General features: G+C 32.9%; 2 non-coding genes across 2 annotated transcripts; both read right to left on the bottom strand.

Annotated features, from left to right (window-relative positions):
* Positions 1-375: 375 nt before the first annotated feature.
* Positions 376-482, bottom strand: LOC112605525. The gene has a single exon (XR_003115503.1). It is a non-coding gene; the product is annotated as a U6 spliceosomal RNA (small nuclear RNA).
* An 82-nt stretch (positions 483-564) lies between these two features.
* On the bottom strand, positions 565-670 carry LOC112605537. Its single transcript, XR_003115514.1, has one exon. It is a non-coding gene; the product is annotated as a U6 spliceosomal RNA (small nuclear RNA).
* Positions 671-6,550: the final 5,880 nt, after the last annotated feature.

The following is a 6,550-nucleotide window of genomic DNA, read 5'->3' as shown; positions in this document are numbered from 1 at the left end:
TGATATATCCGGGCAGTATACAGAGAATTCTACTATATGACATACCCAACAAGTGTACATAGGACCTTCCACGTGGCATGCCCAACAGTATACCATCCATATAACATGCCCAATTAGACACATAAATTTAGGTCAATAGTCTCATTTTCATGATAAGACTGTTGGGAAAGCACTTTAATAGGGAAAGAGAAATCCTGCTAGAATGTAATCAATCTAATCCTTCCTTCACAATCATGAACTCATATTTAATGAGCAATAGGTATGCAAGGAACAGAAACAGCAAAACAGAAAAGGCCCAAGACAAGGAAGCAGAACACAGACCTTGAAAAAAATGAATAAATCACACATTAAAAGATGTGTTTTATTATTATTATTTTAAATATGGAATGCTTCGTGAATTTATGTGTCATCCTTGCGCAGGGGTCGTGCTAATCTTCTCTGTATCATTCCAATTTTAGTATATGTGCTGCCAAAGTGAGCACAAAAGATGTGTTTTTTTTAAAAAAATAATCTACTTAGTCTCTTCACAGCTACACAAGAAGATATTGCCTTTTTTAAAAAAAAAATAAAATGGAATGCATCAAGAATTTACATGCCACCTTGTGCAGGGGTCATGCTGATCTTCTCTGTATCATTCCAATTTTAGTATATGTGCAGCTGAAGTGAGCACACATATTGCAGTTTTAAAGAAAAGTAGAATGATAAATTAAAAGGGGCAATGGGAGAATAAGAAAAAATTCTTAGAAATTAAAAGTATGTGATTATCAAAGAGAAATCAAAAGAACACTAAAGCATTAATAAAATAAAAATCTGTCAGAACAAAAAGAAAATGCAATATATTCACTCTAGCAAAATTTCAATCAAAACAGTAGAATGAAATGTATTGTCTTCAAGGTTTTTAAAGTAAATTATTTTAACTAGCGTTCTGTATTTAAACTGAGTAACAATTAACCACAAGGACAAAATTAAGAATTTTCTACATGCAGGATATCATAAAATTTACCTTTAATGCACTTATTTACCAAGAAAAAAATAATTGAGAATATGTCCTAGGAATAGGAAAATATAATCCAAATATATAATCAAAAAGATAAAAACAATTATGTATAATTATGAGAGGAGAGAAATGAAAGGAAGCTTAGAATACAAGGTGTGCAGTAGGCTTAGACAGCAATTCATTAAAAACACAAAGTGAAATTGTGTTCACATTAACAAATTATATATTTGAAAGCTGAATGAACTTAGTGCTATGGTGCAGGCATAGTATCTTTTTTTTAAAAGTGGAAAAATGTAAACAAGGCATTGAAATTTCAGGAAAACCAAAAAGTTGTTTGAGTAATTGGAGGTCTGATTTCTGGGGGTGGGTGGGGGGAAAGTCAATTTTTTAACCTGGTAGTATTCAATCCATGCTAGAGCTAGCAAACAATTGGGAAGTGGAGAGGAAAATAAAGAGAGGTAAGGGAATGTGGTGCCACTGAAATTTTTTTTTTTAATTTTCTATGGCGGGAATTGAAGACACATTTTGTAGAAGTTGACGGATTAAGAAAAAGAAGTTGCATTGTATTACCTATCCTAAAGATAGAAGGCGATCCGAACATTCTAATATCAGTTGCCAAGACTACTGGAGCATAGGGAAGAGAGGTATTAGAAATGTAGGTGAGCTAGATTTTTGTATTTCAAAGCAAGGAATCCATAGTTATTATTAGGTTTTAGCTAACCCAAAACACATACGGAAAAAAATATATAGTATTTGGAGAGAAACAGTTGAAGATGTTTACCTCTAGGGAATGATAATTGGAAAGAACATAATAATTTTGTACCATCTGTTTAATTGGAGTTTGTTTTTCTTTTTTTTTAATCATGTGCATTTATTATTTACTGTAAAAGTCAGGGTCCTGTCATGAAGTGAAGGTGTATTCAAATTGAGTAACCCATGGAGCATTTAATTAAGGGATTATTTATTATAATTTTGGTTTCTCCATCTCTACAAACAGTAGATAGTGTTCTATCCTGGCTTAGTAACAGTAGGGGCTATTACACCTCCTAGGTCTAAAGAATCGGAGGGAGTGGTCACCAGAACTGGGAATTATTATAAAAGCTACATGGATAGAGCAGCCTGACAAGAAGGTGGCATGTGCAAGAGAAATACAGCTAGTCTATAGTGACATGGAAGAGAGGAAAGACACCAGTGGAATAATTACCCTGACTCCATTCTCCTTTCACTTTTCATGTTTTGCAGGTTCCTCCCATGACTGACAGCTTAGAAGCCAGAGGTCAAAGGAGCCTATCAATCAATGCACTCCACGCAAATATGTCCAGGGAGCAGGATAGAACAAGGTATAAAAGGGTGGAACTCTATCTAGAGGAGCAAAATGAAGATATCTAATACATTGACATTAATACAATATGTACAATGTCATTATAATGTGTCAAAATTGCACAGAAAAATAATCACAAAATAATCAATGTCATAGTCAACTATTGGTGGTGTTTTATGCCAGGTGCACTTTAGCTGATTAACTGGAGGATTTGAGTGAAAGTACTTTTTTTTTTTTATTTTTTTTGTTGAGAAAGCGAGAAGTTAAGGAAACATCTGAAGGGCAATGGGCAAGTGATGCCTGCAAGGTACTGGCAGAAGATAAATGGTATGTTATTTTAAGCCAATAGAAAGCTTAATCCTGTGAGGGAAACTCTGGGAAACGTACACCATATGAGTTAGAATTACTCCAAGAATGAGGGAGCTAGGACACTTAGCTTCCTGAACCACTGGGTGTGATCTGCCCCTATAGGCAAAGGACCTTCCTAGGATCTAGAAAAAAAAAGACTGAAGGCAGCTAAATGTAGATACTGGCCATTGGATGTTGGCCAAAGCAAAAGGAAGATCTGAAGGGTAAGGGAAGGACATTGCTGGTGTCTATACTTCTGGCCAATATGCCACAAGTACAAATGCACCAGTTACAGTGTTAAGCATAATTGCTTGAATTTACAACCAGCTTTTGAGGATATCGATATGGAAAGTGTTCTTAAAAGTCGCATCTTATTGTCATGACAGCAAAGATAATTATATAATTATTATTTCTGGCAATTAAAAAAACTGTTTTGAAATTATTTGAGTCACATTTCGTTTTCATATTTTTGACAGTCTGTAATTTTAGAATAAACACTCTCAAATACATCATTTGCCATATTTTAACACATTGGAGTTACATAATCTGTGTATCAGTATACCAGAGTGAATTTGGTTTTGTGAAGACCTCAGAAGAAAAACTTACCTGCAATCTCCATGTCTAAACCTGAATAGGTGAAAATGTTCCCTTGATTAGGAAATGTGTAGCTCTGCTGTGTTTATATTTGTTTGTTTTAAATCCAGGCTCATGAATGTCTACTTATGTAAAACTGTACAGTTGAGTGCACTTCTGTATTATGACTTCTCTGTGCTCAGCTCAATCCCAGATAGGGCTGAGGAGCATGCTTGAAACTCATGCCATCACCCTCATGAGACAGCACATAAATGTATAACATGTTTATTCATGTCTCATAAGACCAAAGTTTGTTTAACACTTTTTTTTTTTTACATGCTTAAATGTTTGTGCTCGGACTTTTAGGTTATGATACTGAGTTTTGATTGATTCTTTTCCTAGTGTTGCATTTTAAGAATGTGTTTTTTCAGATGAATTGAAAATCTTACCATTGTTTAGTTACTCAACTAATATGTGTTGAATGCATACTATGTGGAGGAAACTGGTCTAGTGCTTGGGATTCCTCAGTGAACACAAATGATAAACATCCCTGATCTGCTGCTTACGTTTAAGCAAGGAGGCTGAGTCAATACATCATGAATATATATAATACATTAGAAGGTACTATATGCTGTAGAAAAGCGATGACATAAAGCAGAGGATATTGGAAAAGTTAGCATCAGGGAGCAGGGTGTAGTATTAAAAGGTCAGAGTGGGCCTCATTGCAAAGGGTAGATTTGAGCAAAGACGTCAGAGGTATAAGGAAATTAGGCATGTGAACACCGGAGGAGAAAAACATTTTAGGCAGACATAATAAATAATTTAAAAACTGAAAGACAGGCTTGTATCTTTAAAAAGTGTTTATCTTCTGGTCAAAAGTGTCATTGTAGTTGTTTGTTGAGAGGAGACTGTGGGAAAGGGTGAGTGGAACCAGGGAAATCAGTTAAGAGGTAGTTTTATTAATCCAAGAAAGAGATAGTGAGAACTTAAGTTAATTTAAAATGAGTACTGTTTGCCAGGGGAAAAAAGAAATTCTAAAGAAAAATTTGCCCGTGGGCCAATTAAGTCAATCAGGCTTAATATGAAATAAGCATAAAGGCATCAGTTCATTTTCAGCTCACGGTGACCAGTTCGACTGGGGTTTCTAAAATGACAAGAGAGATTCAAATGCCTCAGCTGGCTTCCAAGTCAAGAAAGTATGACGGTGGCTGTTTCTCATTATGGTTCTCTTTTTAAGGTGATAAAAATCACCTAATTAGTATGACTTAAATAAAGGATTTTTAAAACTGACAGACTTCGTTTTGAAACAAATTAATTGAGTGTACAAAATGACTCTGCTCTTACCTAGTTTCTCAAGCTGAGAACCAAACTGCTAACGTGTATGGGAATATAGCACTTTGCTGGGATTTTTATTTTAATTTAAAAATTTTGAGTCTTTCTTGCTATTGTTGCTGTTTTGATGTGTGCCCAACTTGCCAGTGTATGCTGTGGAAAGGCTAGGAAACATTTCAACCAAGTCCCTCATCAATGGGAAGGACTGCTTTGTACTGTACAATGGAAAATAAATTCTGCCTATCACCTGCTATGGGATACTTATAAAAATTTGCTAAGGATCCATTCACAGAGAAATTCCCCATGCATTCTAAGAAGAATCCTATCAAAATGTAAAAGTAAAAATAAAAACTTCAACTGGATAAAAACACATCTAAATAATTATTAAATCGAATCTGAAATCGTCTCAGTGATTTACAAAAGGATAATAATGTTCACAACACTTATTATAACTAAGACTTTGGCCAAATAGTAAGTAAAAGAATAAGTATAAAAGTTTTCCTACTAAAAGGCAACAAAAATAAATGTTAAAATATTGAATCAAGGCATTATATTCAAAGACAAAATAAAACCTATTTAAAATAAGACAAAGAAAAAAGAGAAAGAAAGAAGTTTTATAAATAAAAAATATTATTCAAAAACAAAACCCAAGATCCCATAGTAAATTGTTTAGCAGACAAATGAAGCACATACTGAAGCTCATACATCACCAAATAGCCTGACTAAAAAAAAAAAGTAAAATAAAATAAATAATGAAGGGTGTGTGTGTGCGCGCGTGAAAATACACAAAAATTTACAAAATTATAACTGAAAAAGGAATTACAATAACAAATATTTATGAATTTAATAACTATTTAGACATGTACTTTATACCTAAGCTAATATTTTTCAAAATCTGGATGACATGGATGATTTTCTAAGCACTGTAGAAGTTTTCTTTGATGAAAATCCTGAAGCAGCCAGTAATTATGGAAGCAATTAAGAAAGTTGCTAAGTAATGAATCTTCTAGTTCCCAAAGTTCCAAGCCCATATAATTTCATGGAAAAAAATGTCATATTCTATTCAAAATAATTCACAAATATTCAGAAAGAACGTGCAAAAATTCTTTTACAGGAGATAGTGTGGCACTTATTCCCAACCTTGACAATAAAAAAACCAGAGCAAAATCATCTGTGCCTATAGCCAGATAATCCATCAAAACAAAACAAAACAAAGTAATAAATACACGTAAAAGATGAGTCCAACCATAATATATTATCCAAATCACCACACTTTATTGAAGGATACAAAATAAGAACTGAGTAAATGGAGAGACAAATCATATCTTTCTATGGGAATCCTCACTACATTAAAGAAGTTGGTCCTTGTGAAATGAACTTATATTTTATTATAAAGTAGAGTAATTTTAGAAAATTACCCCAAATTACTGTGTGACTACTTATAACTACAAAGGGATGAGAATTGTCAGAAAATATTAGAAGAGAAGAATAGTAATGGTTAGAAATTGACTTTAAAAGATCAAAATATATCATTAAACCACAATAAATGTAAAGATATGCTTTTGATGCCATAATAAATAGGTGAATCAACGAATCAGAATTGAAAATGAAAATACAGATACTTAAATTTCTGTTTCTGTCAACTTTGCCATATAAAATAGATAACATTTAAAATTTGTGGTTAAAGAAATGGTGACAAGACTGTCAGCCTGGTATTTTGGGGGGTAAATACATTAAATTATTATTTTGTGTATCACTACAAAATATATTTGAAATTGAAATAGATTAAATATATCATCAAAACTTAAGCATATTAGAAAATAGTTAGATAACTAATGAAAGATCTTTAGCTTCTAATCTATATGAGGAAAAACTAATAGATTTTGTAACATAAAATAAAAATTTCCACGTGAAGTATAAATATACAAAGTAAATTCAAAACGTAACAATCCCAGAACACATATTTGCTACATATTTAA

The sequence above is a fragment of the Theropithecus gelada genome, chromosome 13 (genome assembly GCF_003255815.1).
Source record: "Theropithecus gelada isolate Dixy chromosome 13, Tgel_1.0, whole genome shotgun sequence".
Classification (NCBI taxonomy): Eukaryota; Metazoa; Chordata; class Mammalia; order Primates; family Cercopithecidae; genus Theropithecus; species Theropithecus gelada.
Note: the sequence above shows the minus strand (reverse complement) of the source record. Positions and strands in the feature narration are given on the sequence as shown.